The 15,702-nt window shown below is 41.2% G+C and overlaps 1 pseudogene; it reads left to right on the top strand.

Moving 5' to 3' along the window:
* Nucleotides 1–1,152: 1,152 nt before the first annotated feature.
* Nucleotides 1,153–14,127, top strand: LOC129339005 (vomeronasal type-2 receptor 26-like; annotated as a pseudogene).
* Nucleotides 14,128–15,702: the final 1,575 nt, after the last annotated feature.

Here is a 15,702-nt window from a genome sequence, read left to right on the forward strand (position 1 = left end):
GGGTGGTATATAAATCGAATGATGTTGTTATATGGAATCAGATTTTTTGGTCTATTAATGGGTCCTCTGACTTGTAGTAGATCTTCAGGGTCTCAAGCAGAGGTGCTAGAAGTTAAACCTGGAACCTTCTGCATGCAAACTTATTCTTTTTTGTGGTTAAGTCCCCCCTGCCCCCAATTTTTCTGATGACTTTCTTTCTGCAGATCGTTATAACACCATGTGTTTCCTGCCAGTCCATAGACAACCAGAGAAGATTTCTATTGAGATACAAAAAAAAAATCTTAGATGTATGGTGAGGATATGTAATACCACAAATAAGGCAAGAATTAATTTCCTCACTTTTAGTAGCAGCAAAAACAACCATTGGATCATTCTGGAAATCATCTCAACCTCCTGATATAAAAGCATGGTATAATAAAGTTTGGGAGTATATGACAATGGAAAAAATAGCAAATAACATACAATATTCAACAGTTTATACCAAGGATTTAGGTTTTGTAGAAAAATGGCAACCGTTTATAAATTATCTCTCCACTAAAGAATTGCAAGCTACATCAACGACGTATCAAAATTTTTGAAATTAGAATATTGAAGAACAAAATAGTTATATTAAAGAAACATAAAATCTTGATTTGGCTTGGACTATTCTTGACTCATAATGCTAGACATGCATAAAAAATGACTTTATAGTATATAACATATAGTAATAGCTGATTATATTGTTAATTAGATATGAGGTTGGACTGTATTTTATTATTGTTTTCTTTTGTGTTGAAATGAATGTTATTATAATTCTTTTTACAATTTACAATAAAACTTAAAAAAATTCTTCTGCAGTGCTAAAGAGAACGCATGATTATCTCCCCATTAATTTTCAAATCAACCACAATGTCTTCCTGTCCTTAAGGAATCCTTGCAATCATATACCAAATTGCAAATTAAAACTAAATGGTGCTTGTACTGTCTTATTATCCCATTTGGAACCGGTGATAAATACAAAATGGACTCCAACAGTTTATCTAACCATTTATCCTCTGCTGCATACTTCTGGTGTCAGAACAACCAAGTCCATTACAGGCAGCTGTGCTACTGAGTGACATTCTGATGACAGTGTGGGAACATGTGCACATGTGTCTGGAGGCTTCAGTGAAGATGCTGCTGTTTGTGATGTCAGTGATGCTGTTGCTGTCTCAGGTGGTGTGCAATACTCCTGTTGTTAAATGTACGGGTAAGCCTCTTCGCATCCGTCACAAGTATTATCAGCCTGGAGACATCATTATTGGTAGCATTATCTCTCAGATCTACATCTCTTCTGAATTGCTAACCTTTGGAAGATATCCTTATCAGGAAGAAGCTGAAGGAATCATGTAAGTTTTTTTTTTAATTCAAAGACTCTCTCCAGGTATCAGACATGGCAATTTCTATGGACTGGGTTTGGCTGCAGTGAGTTATAGAATGATCATCACTCATTTTCCTCTTCTTCCTGGCTATCTTTCTCTTCCTTCCTTTTCAACTAGGTTGCCTCCAAAAACATACTTAACATTGCAAATACACAACAATGTATTGTATGCATTTACAGAACTCTGTCTAATGAAGTAGTAGGATTTTGTTTTTGGAAAGAAGAGACCCCTGCTTGTGACGGTGACAGGACAGTCTTACCTAGTAAATGTGTTGGAAGTGAATGATTAAACCTTCTTCCCCAAGCTAATTTGATCAGTTCTAATCCTTCTCCCCAACTCTTCTGCCATGAATGTATTTAGTTATTCCTTTCTCCCTGGTGTAGACCAAAGCAACTTACATTGTTATTCTCTCCTCCATCTCATCCTCATGACAACCTAGTGACATAGGTTGAGCTGAGAGTGTGTGACTGGCCCAAGGTCACCCAGTGAGCATTCATGGTAGAGTAAGGATTTCATCTTGGGTCTTCCAGATCCTAGTCTGACTCTCTATCCACTATACCACATTGGCTCTCAGTAACTGAAGTTATTGCTGATGTCCTGTACTATCTATAGCGCCTTCAAGGAAAATACTTTAGCCAGGTATCGACTACTAAGAGCAGAAGGAGGGGCTTCCTCTTTTCCTTGATAGAAGCAAGGAGGCTTGGGGTGCACGAAGATGGCCACCACCTTCTCCTGAAGATTCCTGGAACTGATCTGATTGTTGCATCTCTTACTGCTGTTCTTTTCTGTCTTTGTGGCAACCATGAAGAAGTCATAGCCATTGATGCACATAACTAGTACCATTTACAGTGTAAAATAACCAAGATAAAAACCAGATATTTAAAAAGTTTATATCTAGCTACTTCAGCCAGGAATTTGGCAACCAAGGCTGTGATTTCAGAATCTGTATCTTTTAATAAATATTGTATTGTTCTGTCTTTACAGCCAATGATGCTATTTGATGTGGAGTGATGTGGAGTAGAGGTTCCAGTGATGGAGCCGAAGTTCCACACACTACAGAACATACTAGAAGCTGTAGCAGTAGTAATTGTTGTTGCCATAGCTGTCATTAAATCGGTCAGCTTGATAAACTCTGCAAACATTGATGCATTTTCTTGAAATTTACCATGCTCTCCTGACTGAGGGTGGAAATGCACATTGCTAAGTATCTAGGCATGCTTAAGTGAACCTAATTTCACGTAGCCCACCCCCCCCTCCAATTTTCCATGCACTCATTAACACAGTCATACTTCAATTTGCTCCGGGTGAATACATTCACACATTCGATCAGTTCCTTCTCAACTGCTAAAAGTGTCACAGTTCATCCATTCATTGAATGAATCTTGACACTTCCTCACACCTTAAAGAAATGCAAACTGGCAAGTCAAAGGAGCCTACAGTACTTATTCTCACAGTGAAAACAGAGCTGAGATGTAATTACACAAAGGGAGTTCCCATGAAAATGACATTCATGTGCACTGAGCAAGAACAGCCTGCACATGAATTGGGGACCACACATAAAATCGTGCACTTGAGCAACCCTAGGTACTTAGCAACATGTATTTCCACCTTGATTCAAGTATGTGCAGAGAAAAAGTATTCCAGAACTCCACATTTTCTTATTCTGTACAGGACCACTTTTCACTATAGTAAAATAGTCGCTGTACCTCCAATTTTGACTGTTAGATTACTTTTCCAAGAAATCTTGAGCTAAATGGTTACCCAGTTTCAGCTTTCTAAGTAATATAGAATTATCCAATAATTTAGGCACTCCTCTACATCACTTGGTGAGTGAGTGAGCGAAGTCCTAGTAAGTAAGATTCCTTACTAACCTTTATTTTAGTACATTGACACAGGAGTGGTTATAAGTCCACGAACAGTCTAGAAAATAATTATTGTGTGAAGCTAGGCTAAAACATGGTACAATTATGTGTACTCCAACTTGTAGCTTACAACATAGTGGTTAGCTGGTATTTGGAAAAGTCTAGACATATGATCCAATAGCTCTTCATTTTGTATAAGTAAACGTATAGTAAATGGTGTGTATCCAACTGTATGTGAACCTCATGGAGTATGACTTCCCTCTTCCCCTTCCCTCTGCAACCCATTGATCCTCTCATTTTTCATTCCTGGTGGTCAATGCCCCTTCCAAAGCAATATAGGGTACAAAGAGGTCATTTGGGGATGACAGAAGAAGTCACCTCTCTCTTGTCTAATACCTTAAATTTTCAGAAGTAGAAAAGAGCAAGAGTCCAGTAGCACCTATAAAACTAACAAAATTTGTGTTAGGATATGAGCTTTCATGATCTACAACTCAGTTCTTCAGATTCTTCAGCTCATACCCTACCAAAAAAAATTGTTAGTCTTATAGGTGCTACGGGACTCTTGCTCTTTTCTACTGCTACAGACAGACTAACATGCCGGCTACCCATCTTAAGTTTTCAGAACTCCCTGAGTGGATATATATTTAGTAATTGAAATAGAGCAAACAAATGGCTATGCTGTTAATACAGAATGCAACTTTCATTGCAGGATGTTGACTCACAATTACCAGCACATCCTGGCCTTGGTATTTGCAGTACACGAGATCAACAAGAATCCTCGTATCTTACCAAATGTCACCTTGGGCTTCAATATCTATAATAATTATTTCAGTCCAAGTCATACTTACCTTGGTTCAATGGAAGTTCTCTCCTCATAAGACAGATTCCTCCCTAACTACAAGTGTGGAATGCAAAACAAGTTAGTAGCAGTCATTGGGGGACCCTCCTCTGATATTGACCTCTACATGGCAACTATCCTGCCCAGCTACAAAATTCCACTGGTAAGTTATGGGCATGGATCTTGGGAAAATATCAACTATTCAGATTTCTCTCATCTTGTAGATTTAATTTTGTGTTTTGGAGAGTTCTAAAAAAAAAAAGGGCATAGTTGATATTACAGGCTGTTTCTCTCAGGCCAAAAGAAGAAGGTGCTTGAGTGAGTAAATGAGTGAGAGGTAGTAATGCCCTTGTTGGCAATGTAGAATAAATAAGTAAATAAGTAAAGCAGAGTAATTCAGAGAACACAGCTAAGTGTTTGTGTGTGTGTGCTAATGAAGCAATAAACTCACACAGAATCCAATTTCTCCTGTAAAAAAACCAAAAAGAGTCCTTTTATTTAGGAATTCAGGATAGGAAGGAGGAGAGATAGAATCTAATCTATCTAAGCTAGGATTCTGGTGGATACAGGGAGTGAGTCCTGTGTCCTCCATGGTGGCAAGATGGAAAGACACTGCGTGTGCATGTGAGGGAGGTGAAGAGGAAGGAAGGAAGTTCTCACATTGGTTGATTCCGCACACGTTGGATAATGTACTTTCAATGCACTTTAGCAATTGTTTGGAAGTGAATTTTTTTGTTTCAAATATGAAAAAATTAAGTTCCAAATGATCTCTAAAGAGGATTGGAAGTGCATTATCCAATGTGTGCAGAATCAGCCAATGAAACCCTTGTCAGAGGGTTTCATGAAACTTGGGACCACATACTGGGCAGCTTTTCCACAAATATACTATAAATGAAGACCTTAGTATGTGAGAGTGTCATTGTCTCGTGAACTACTGTGACATGCATCCATCTTTGCCTTGATGTGCTTTTGTATATAGTCTACTGAGCCCTGCAAAGCAAGCAATACTGCAGGACTGGAAGGGCAGGCAGATAGCAATGGGGAGGAGAACAATCCTATGACCTTCTGGTTTCTGGTACATTAATGACCCTCAAAGAACTTCTGCTCATGCCTCTTGTATGGCATTTCTCCTAAAAGATGGAAATACGTAGAGAAAATTCAACGGTATCTCTATGTTTCTCATTACCAAGACAATTCCTTTGCAAATGAATCTAAAGAAATTGAGAACTGTATGAAGGACATGTGAAGACATAAATGATTTGCTGTGTGGCGATGAGTCTTAAAATTCTTAAGGGCAGCCTAGAACACAAACTGCTTTTTTAAATCTTTATTTTCTTTAGCTCACATATGGCTCTTCATCACAGATGAGTGACAGTCCCCAAGCAGTTTTCTTCCACTGGATGTTCCCAAATGGGGCCCAGCAATATGAAGGGATTCTCAAGTTATTGTTGCATTTCAGTTGGATCTGGACTGGTGTGCTCTATCTGGATCTTGACAGTTCGGAAAGTTTTGTACAGGATGTGCTTCCCATGTTTTCTCAGAGGGGTATCTGCTTTGACTTCATAGAAAGATCCCCCAAAGTAATCTTTACAACTGACATTATGAACCTGGTAGCAGAGAGTCTTCATATATACAAAACAATAATAGGAAGCACTGCCAATGCATTAGTTGTACATGGTGAAATTCAAACAACAATATTTTTGAGAGCTGTGTTCCACTTCTTAGAATTTGAGGGCGGAATTAAAGGTAAAGTCTGGATTATGACCGCCCAGATGGGATTCACCTCACTTGCCTTTCAACGAAATTGGGCCATAGACTTCATTCACGGTGCCATCTCCTTTGCCGTTCCCTCAAAGGAGCTGTTGGGATTCCAGAAGTTTCTTCAGCTTCGAAATCCTACAGAAGAAAAAGAAGATGGCTTTATCAGGGAGTTTTGGCAGCAGGCATTTGATTGTTTGTTCTCTAACACTTTGGTAGATGAGAAGGATAGGAGAATCTGCACAGGAAAGGAAATGCTAGAAACTCTTCCCGGGTCTGTTTTTGAAATGAAAATTACTAGCCAAAGCTATAGTATCTACAACACCATTTATGCATTGGCACATGCTTTGCATGCAAAGCTGACATATCGATCCAAACACAGAATGATGATGGGGGAAGAGAGACAGCAGCTTCTACATCAACAGCCATGGCAGGTAATGTCTTGGTTAGACTAACACAGGCGAGCATTATCAGTTGATGCAACAAAAGACACTGGACAATGCGGAAAACCGTTTCTCTACCAGTGTTGTGATCAGGGCATTTAGGTGATCTTATTTGTCCTTTCTTTATTTCATTAATTGATAACATCAGCATATACTGTGTCTTGACTTGTTTCATAGGCAAAAATGCCCCTTAGAAGTTCACTGTTAGGGATCTACATAATTATGGGTAGGTGGAAAGAGCCAGCAAGTCATAGCTGAGTTATGGCGACCCCTGGTGGGGTTTTCTTTCTCTTTTTAAAATTTATATATATATTATTTTAAAAAAATAACAATGAACTGCATAAATGAACTACAACAAAGTATATGACAGAATATTCAAACTACAAAATATTTTTCCTCTCCATCTCCATACTACCCAAAATACTTTACATTCAACAATTTACAATCAACATTTTATATTCAATATTCAGCATTATAGTCAACATTTATAGTCAATATTTTAGATTACTAATTTAACAATTGATCTATTTTACTGATAATTATTCTTAGTTTTTCTTATTTTTCAGCTAGATAAAAAAAAACCTTTCATTTTTTCTGCAATTCTTGGATTGGCCTATTATGCATATAAATAGTTTAGCTATTGATGGCTATTCATACATTTTTTTCATCCATCCAGTCACATCTAGATAAGATTCTGCCTTCCATTTTGTTGCATACACTGCTCTCGCCACTGTCACCATATATTTTTAAAGTTCGCTGTGCACTTTTATAATAATAGTTGGTAAAATATTTAGTAACATATTTTTAGAGTTCAGCACAAAGCAGAACTTTAATACTTTTTGCATCTTTTCATATATTTTTACCCAATATCTTCTCACCTTCTTGCATTTCTGTTGCATATGATAGAATGTTGTGTCCATGCAACGGGTGTTTTGTTCTGTTTCACAAAACCAGAACGTAGGGATGAAGGGGGAATCAATTCTTTCAGCAACCAATAACTGTGACGTATAATGTGGGATGAGGCAGGTTTTAATTTTGTCCGGGCAAGGTGCGTGGCTCCTTGAGTGGTATGAATGGGGTAGAAGCAGGGCTTTTTTTCAGGGGGAACGCAGGGGAACGGAGTTCCGGAATCTCTTGAAAATTGTCACATGTCTGGTGGCCCCGCCCCCTGATCTCCAGACAGAGGGGAGTTGAGATTGCCCTCCGCGCCGCTCAGCAGCGCGGAGGGCAATCTCAACTCCCCTCTGTCTGGAGATCAGGGGGCGGGACCACCAGACATGTGACCATTTTCTCCGAGGGCAACCCACTGAGTTCCACCACCTCTTTTCCCAGAAAAAAAGTCCTGGGTAGAAGAAACATGCCAGAATGCGAGAGCATTTAGACAGGTCACTTCACTGCCTTGCGAGGTTTCATGTGGATGGTGAAAGCTCAGCTGTTGAACACTTTCTACTTCAAGATGAAAGCGAAGAAAAAAATGGCATAGATTTTGATGCTTATTATTCATGTCTGGAATCAGCAAGGTGATGATGTGAGAAAAGTAATTCCACAGAACAGAGATCCAAAACAGAGCAATTCTTGGTTAGGATCTTAACTTCTAAGCTAAAAACTATGTGAGGAGCTGGTCTCTCAAATATCTCATGTCCAAGTTGTTTAGTGCCTTAACACTAAGAACTAGCCCTCTGAATTGTGCCCGGAAACAAATGGTCACCCATCATCTAGAGTGAGACGATCCAGTCCTCGATAATATCCTGACTGCCTCATTGTGAACCCTCATCAAAATTGGTAAGATTTCAATACAAAGACTAAATAATAATGGTAATAATGAACACCCTTGTCATATTCCATACTGAGACTCAAAGGAGACTGTTTGTAGGCTATTTACCGAACCAAACTTGCATTGGGTGCTCTGTAACACTATTTCACTTATTCACAGAAATTTCTTTCTTTCTTCTCTGTAACTGTTCCTTCTACCCAGTGGTCTCCAACAGCCACTGAGAGTTTATGTTCAGGCAATTAATGAAAGCTACCCACATAATATTAAAGTTTATGCAGTTGCATTAGAAAGTTTCTGTACTTCTACATTGGCAGCCAAAAATATAGCAAACCTGTATGTAACCCATCTGTCTTTATTGCTCAATAGCCTAGAAGTCTCAGCAGTTGATGAAGCAAAATCCTTACTAATTAGGGGGAAATTCAGCTCCTGTCTAAGTTTTAAAAATTCAGGGCAATTTAAGAGTATGTGATCAATAGATCCGATGTGATTAAGGTCCCGATTACATAGTCTCTTTGAGTATGGAATACCAGCATATCTACCTGACAACACTGCAGATGGTAAAGCATTAAGATGTGGCAACATAAAGGCACGTCTATATTTAAAGGTAAGGCCTATATTTAGGAAAAGTTAAATCACAAAAAATCATTAGGGATATGAACTGGTAGGGGAATGCCAGCTGCGAAGGTTGACCTTATTGACATACTTTTATAATCCAGATGTATTAGATGAATTTCAATCAGATGTCTTAGCTCATTAAGATTTACTCTGAAGATTTACTCTAAAGTTCTAGAATGTACTATTAATCATCACAAAGGGGTATCTTTGAGAGATCTGCATTATTTTGTATGTCCTTATGAACATATCTCTCTTTAAAATTTCAGCTCCATCACTTTCTGCGAAGTGTCTCTTTTAATAACAGTGCTGGCGAAACTGTTTCCTTTGACCAAAATGGAGAATTAGCCACTGGGTTCGATATTATCAATTGGATCACGTTCCCAAACCAGTCTTTCCTTAGAGTCAAATTTGGGATGATCAACCTGAAAGCTCCCCCAGGAAAAGTGTTCACCATTGACGAGCATAACATTGTATGGCCCAGGTATTTTAACAAGGTAGGTTGCAAGTCTGACTCAGCATACATTCAGAAATTGCTCTAATTTTCCAAGAATGAATCAGGGATAGATGTTGAAAGTAGTGAGGACATTGTAGTTTCACTTTTAGTAGGTGCTGAGCAATACTGAACACAATGAAGTTTATTTCTGCATGAACTTGCATACAATGTTAGTGCATACCTGCCAGTTAAGTGAAGTCCTGTCATGGCTGCACCTCATCCATGCCATTATTTTAAGCTGAGCTATCACAATGAGTCCTTGCTGTTGCTGTGAACCATTATCAATGCTGTACTTTGATGTCATATTGCCACTGCCATAAATTGTCTTGCTTTCACAGGCCTACTGAAGCAGCAGGTGCCTAATGTAACTACTTGGAGGCTGCCAGGGTTCTGACCTTGTAAACTGTCTGTTCTCATGAATCACTGTGGGTCAACTTTAATCTTATGCCTTCCTAGTGTCTAGACTAGGCACTGAGGTGGGTTGGCACTGTTGATATTGCTAGATCTCTCAGCGGCGTTTGACATGGTTGACCATGAGTTGTTGGCCCACCATCTCGCCGATGTGGGGATCCGAGGGACGGCCTTGCAGTGGCTTGTCTCTTTTCTCCACAGTCGGGGACAGAGGGTAGTGCTGGGGGAGAGGGTCAGTCACTGGTATGTGGCATCCCGTGGGGGGCGATACTCTCCCCCTGTTGTTCAATCTTCATATGTGCCCCCTTGCCCAGCTGGTGCGGAGTTTCGGACTGGGTTGTCACCAGTATGCAGATGACACCCAGTTGTATCCGTTGATGGGCAGCTGACCTGGCTCTGCCCCGGATGCCTTTCTGAGAGCTTTGGAGGCCACGTCTGGTTGGGTGAAGCAGAGCAGACTGAAGTTGAACCTCACAAAGATGGAGGTCCTGTACTTGGGCCTTGGGCTGTTAGGTGTGAGGTTCCATCTCCCAGCCTTTGGGAGGGCCCTGTTGGTGCCCGTCTCATTGGTTAAAAGTCTTGGTGTGATCTTGGATTCCTCCCTGTCTATGGAGACCCAAGTCGCATCTGTTGCCCGGACTGCTTTTTTCCACCTGCAGCAAGCCAGGCAACTTAGAATCATAGAATCATAGAATCATAGAGCTGGAAGGGGCCATACAGACCATCTAGTCCAACCCCCTGCCCAGTGCAGGATCAGCCTAAAGCATCTTGCCCCCTATCTCTCAGCCCGGGACCTAACAACAGTGATCCATGCAATGGTCACCTCCAGGCTGGACTACTGTAACTCACTCTATGCAGGGCTTCCCTTGGGTCTGATCCGGAAACTACAACGGGTCCAGAATGCTGCTGCTCGTATCCTTATGGGTGTTCCAAACAGGACACATACTCCACCAATCCTACAGCCGCTTCACTGGCTCCCTGTGGAATTCTGGATCCGTTTCAAGGTGTTGGTTTTAACCGTTAAAGCCCTAAAGGGATTGGGACTGGCATACCTCAGGGACTGTCTCTCCCCGTATATGCCCGGGAGAGCGCTTCGTTCAGTGGGTAAGAACTTACTGGTGATCCGTAGCCCTAGGGAGGCTTGTTTGGCCTCAACCAGGGCCAGGGCCTTTTTGGTCCTGGCCCCAACCTGGTGGAACTCTCTGTCTGAGGACACTCGGGCCCTCCAGGATCTTGTATCATTTTGGTGGGCCTGCAAGTTGGAGATGTTCCACCAGGCTTAAGGTTGAGGCCAGTGCCAGGACCATCATTGAGCCTCCCACCAGTCTCCGGTATTTGAGTACAGCTCGTGCGTCTGTCTACCTCCTCTTTCTATGCAGGGGGCAAGAATGTGTAGCTAACTATATCAGGTTTTTGTATATATATAATTTTAATTGCTGAATTTTATTGTAGAATCTGCAATGCAATTGTATTTTATGACTGTTGTACCCCATCCTGAGCCCACTTGTGGGGAGGGCGGGTTAAACACCAAATAAACTAAAGTAAACTAAACTTGCTAGGTAAAATATGCGAGGAGGATTCAAGACTGTTGCACCCAAAGTTATGTTTTACAATTGGGAGGGGGGATGAGTAATTGTGCTCCTTCTATAAGAGAAAGTGTTTTCACACATTTAAGTATTCCAGTCAACTTGCTTGCTTTACTTCTGAGCAATCCTATGGACATATCTGTGGATCTGATGTGATTCCTGACTAAAGCCTTTTCAACCAAGATCGTGGATTTCTTGCTGTGATGGTACAGGGGTCTAGCTGCCATAGCCTGTCATCCATAGACTGACAAGTCCTTTCAAAGCACAATTTTCATCATTTTTATGTCTAAGTCACCAAGAGTCTATCTTGACAAAAGCAACAATCACAAACAGTAATGTTTAATACACTAAAGCAGATGCCAGGGCAGGAAACAAAAGTAGATTATAAGAATCCCTACACCACAAAGATCAAATGAACTGTAACCAAGAGACACAAACCAATTGCATCAAAGGAAGAACAATGTGTTCTCATTTATAAGATGCTGGATGAAGTCTTGCCAAGGTGGGCATATCTTCCTAAAAGATTTATCCTCTGGGAAAAATATGCCAACCACAGCAAGACTTCCAGCAGCAAATTTAGTATCTAGTACTCTCTACCAGAAATGCCTCTAAGCTGTTCCAGTTATAAACTATTTTTAACTGACAACAGATGAGATACAAACAGCTAAAAACTTGTTTTCTGACTTTCACAGTTTTCCTTTTTTCATCTGTGGACAGGTCAAGCCCCTTTCTGCCTGTAATGACAATTGCCATGCAGGTTATAGTAAGATAAAGAAGGAAGGGAAGCCATTTTGTTGCTATGATTGCTTTACATGCCCACAGGGGAAGATTTCAAACCAGGAAGGTAAGATATGTCAAATGTGATTTTTCAGGACTTGTGTGTGTGTGTGTTTGTGTAATCCTACATCTATACATTCTTGGGTGTAGACACTAGAGGTGGGCACGAATTGAAATATGAACCAAAGTTCATCACAAACTGAGCCGGCTCGTGGTTCGCAAACTGGTGGTTTGTCAGAGCCTATTTCTGATGAGCCACCACAAACTTTAGGCAGGTTCGTTTGTTTCATTTTTTGGCTCATCACCACAGACAACTTGGCACCAATCAATCAGTTTTCTAAGCAATGGGGAGGGGGAGGGGCTTTCTGCAGACCTTCCGCTGCCTCGCAAGTGATGTTTTCATGACTGAAAGTGACATTTTCATGAACCAAATGATGCAGTTCACAAACGGGGGAAGTTCGTGAAAGTTCGTCGTTCGTGAAATGCAACGAACCATGAACTGCACGGTTTAGAATTTTCCTGGTTCATGCCCACCTTGAGTAGACACCTATTTTCCTAATGTTTGAAAATAGTTCATAGTCCAGGAATGGTAGTGATTTAAGATAAGAGTCTATGGTATGATATAATCCCTAAAGAGGGTATGGTATTGGTTGTTGGGGGTTTTCCGGGCTGTATTGCCGTGGTCTTGGCCAAGACCACGGCAATACAGCCCGGAAAACCCCCAACAACCATCGTTCTCCGGCCGTGAAAGCCTTCGACAATACAGGGTATGGTATTGCATGCAACTCTTCACATGTTGAAACAGTAATGGGATTATATGGGTCAGGAAGGAATTTTCCTCCAGGCCAGATTGGCCTGAGATGCTGGAGGTTTTTTTGCATTCCTTTAGGTATACAGCAGGGGTCACTGGTGTGTGTGTGTGGGGGGGGGGTAGCTGTAAATCTCCTTCATTGTGCAGGTGGTTGGACTAGATGACTCTTGAGGTCCCTTCCAGCTCTGTGTTTCTGTTTCTTTCACCACATCTAGAGAAGATGGAGGAAGTGGTGACTTCTGGATCATGAAATCCAGAGACAGAAGAAACATTCAGTAATGGGTTGGGGGATGTCTTGTTTCTTGTAACATAAAATCCAGGATTCACTTGGGTCACTCCTAAGTTGTGTTGTGCAAACATAATTGCTTGAGAAGGTTGCAAACTCATCTTCCACCTTTAAAGTAGCAGCCTGGTAACAAAGTAATGACCCAGCAGATGACCCTGTGTTCTTTTACAGATATGGATGATTGCTTTCGTTGCCCAGAAGATCAGTACCCAACCCATGGTCAGGATTTTTTTATTCCCAAGGATACAAGCTTTTTGTCTTATGAAGAACCCTTGGGGATCAGTTTTGCCATACTTTCCATTTTCTTCTCTTTTATCACAACTTTAGTGCTCAAAATTTTCATTAAGCACCAGAACACTCCCATTGTCAAAGCCAACAACCAGAGCCTCACTTACATGCTCCTCATCTCCCCCCTGCTCTCCTTTTTTTGCCCTTTGCTCTTCATTGGCCGACCAATGAAAATGACATGTGCCCTTCGACAAACTGCTTTTGGCATCATCTTCTCAATCGCTGTATCCTGTGTGTTGGCCAAAACCATCATTGTTGTTCTGGCTTTCATAGCAACCCAGCCAGGATCTAACATGAGGAAATGGGTGAGGAAAAGACTGGCCAACTCCATTGTTCTTTCTTGTTCCCTTTTCCAAACCACTGTCTGTATGGTATGGTTGGCAACCTCTCCCCCGTTTCCATATTTTGACATGCACTCAGTGACAGAACAAATTGTATTAGAATGTAACGAAGGGTCAGTCCTAATGTTTTATTTTGTTTTGGGCTACCTAGGGTTCCTGGCCATTATCAGCTTTACTGTGGCTTTCTTAGCCAGGAAATTACCGGACAGTTTTAACGAAGCCAGGTTCATCACCTTCAGCATGTTGATCTTTTGCAGTGTTTGGCTGTCTTTTGTTCCTACCTATCTGAGCGCCAAGGGAAAATATATGGTGGCTGTGGAAATATTCTCCATCTTAACCTCTAGTGGTGGGTTACTGGTCTGTATCTTTTCTCCAAAATGCTATATCATTATGCTGAGGCCTGAGCTTAACAACAGGGGGCAGTTTATAAGAAGAAAAAACTAAATCTACAAGTTTATTGATGATCTAGCTACAATTAACCATTATTAAGGGCAAGGCCATCTCCTTCCATTTGTTTTAATGCTCAAGTCTAATTGTCATGTCTAAATAGCTGTAAGATATCTCTTCTTGAGGTTAGTGGTGATCTCACCCTTCTTCATCATGTTTTATGGATCTTTCTTACTGATGTGCATTGCATATTGGAGTTTTTTTAGGGGGGGGGGGTCAAACATATTATTTCATAGAGATTTTTAATAATGTCCTAAAAACTGATATCCTCAAAGGTCATCTTTGGGTGTTTTTCAATGTCACTACAAAAAGAGGTTTGTCCATGATGTGTGTGGACAAACAGCTTGTTCTGAGATTCCTCCCTACTCCTTTTAATAATAACATAACTGATTGGAAGAGTTTCCTCACTTACTTACTTTTTAATATTTCAGTAACCTGTCATATTATTGAACTCATGACCTAAACATAACAGTGCAATGCTTGCGATTCCTAGGCACCTCTTCAACTTCTTCAGACTGTTGCCTAGTTGACCTCTACAATTAATCATAAAGTACAATAAAAAAAACACGAGTTCACCTTTAAGTACTTTTAATATGTTTGTGTGTGGATTTATGCTTTGTTTCTGTCACTTGCACGTTAATGTTGTTGGGAGAGGCCAAGCCTCATCGCCATCCACGAGCATGACGCACAGGATGATGTTGACTCAGCATCTCTCCTCAACCGACCCTGCCATACAACTATTGAAGGACTTTCAGGAACAATCCTTCATTCTTTGATTCACCAAGATGCTCATCAATGCATCTGACCTGTATTAAGCAACTCATACTATTCCTGACATTTATAGTGGTGGCCTATCACTCGCTTCCACTGACGGGCTCTGCTTTGTTTGACCACAACTCAGCAAATTTGCTTAGTCCTTAGACCTCTTTTACAGCTGAAAACCATCCTCTTCTCAACGGTAACATTCGAGTCTTTAATTCCTTAGCCAAGTTCTGACTTGGCTATGGGGTGGGGGGTTCTTGTACCCCTAAATTCTGGGACCTGTCTGGATGAACCCCCTTTCCCCGGGTATGTGCCATCCATCTCATGGCTGAGACCCGGCCAGCCAGGCAAATGGTTCTTCCCTTAAAGTTCCAAACACCCCAAGCCATGCCTGAGAGAAGGACATCTACAGGGGTTCCCACCAGGCAGTCTGCCCTCACAACTGGTAACCATCAAACATACCAGCCGATCCTGACAGACATCAATTCCCAAACAACGGGAATGTGCCAACGGTGCTCTCCGGCCCTCTCACTTTCCCCCAACTCTATTCTGCCAGTGACCAACCTATTTATGGTTCCACCTTATACCAATTACCCCAACCCCTGCACACAGTACAAGGTTGGCGAAAAACACCTCTCCCTGACAGCCAATTGCAGAAAGAAGAAAAAATTCCTACCTGGCCCTAGAAACAGTGACCGGCTAAACCTGCACTACTACAGGGTGGGTGGGCGGGCAGAGGATGAGGCTGCAACTGTTGAGCTGGGGGGTGGAGCTGCCTTTTAAGGCAACAGGCTCTGCCCCCTCCAAGTA

Source organism: Eublepharis macularius, chromosome 12, assembly GCF_028583425.1.
Source record: "Eublepharis macularius isolate TG4126 chromosome 12, MPM_Emac_v1.0, whole genome shotgun sequence".
Taxonomy (NCBI): Eukaryota; Metazoa; Chordata; class Lepidosauria; order Squamata; family Eublepharidae; genus Eublepharis; species Eublepharis macularius.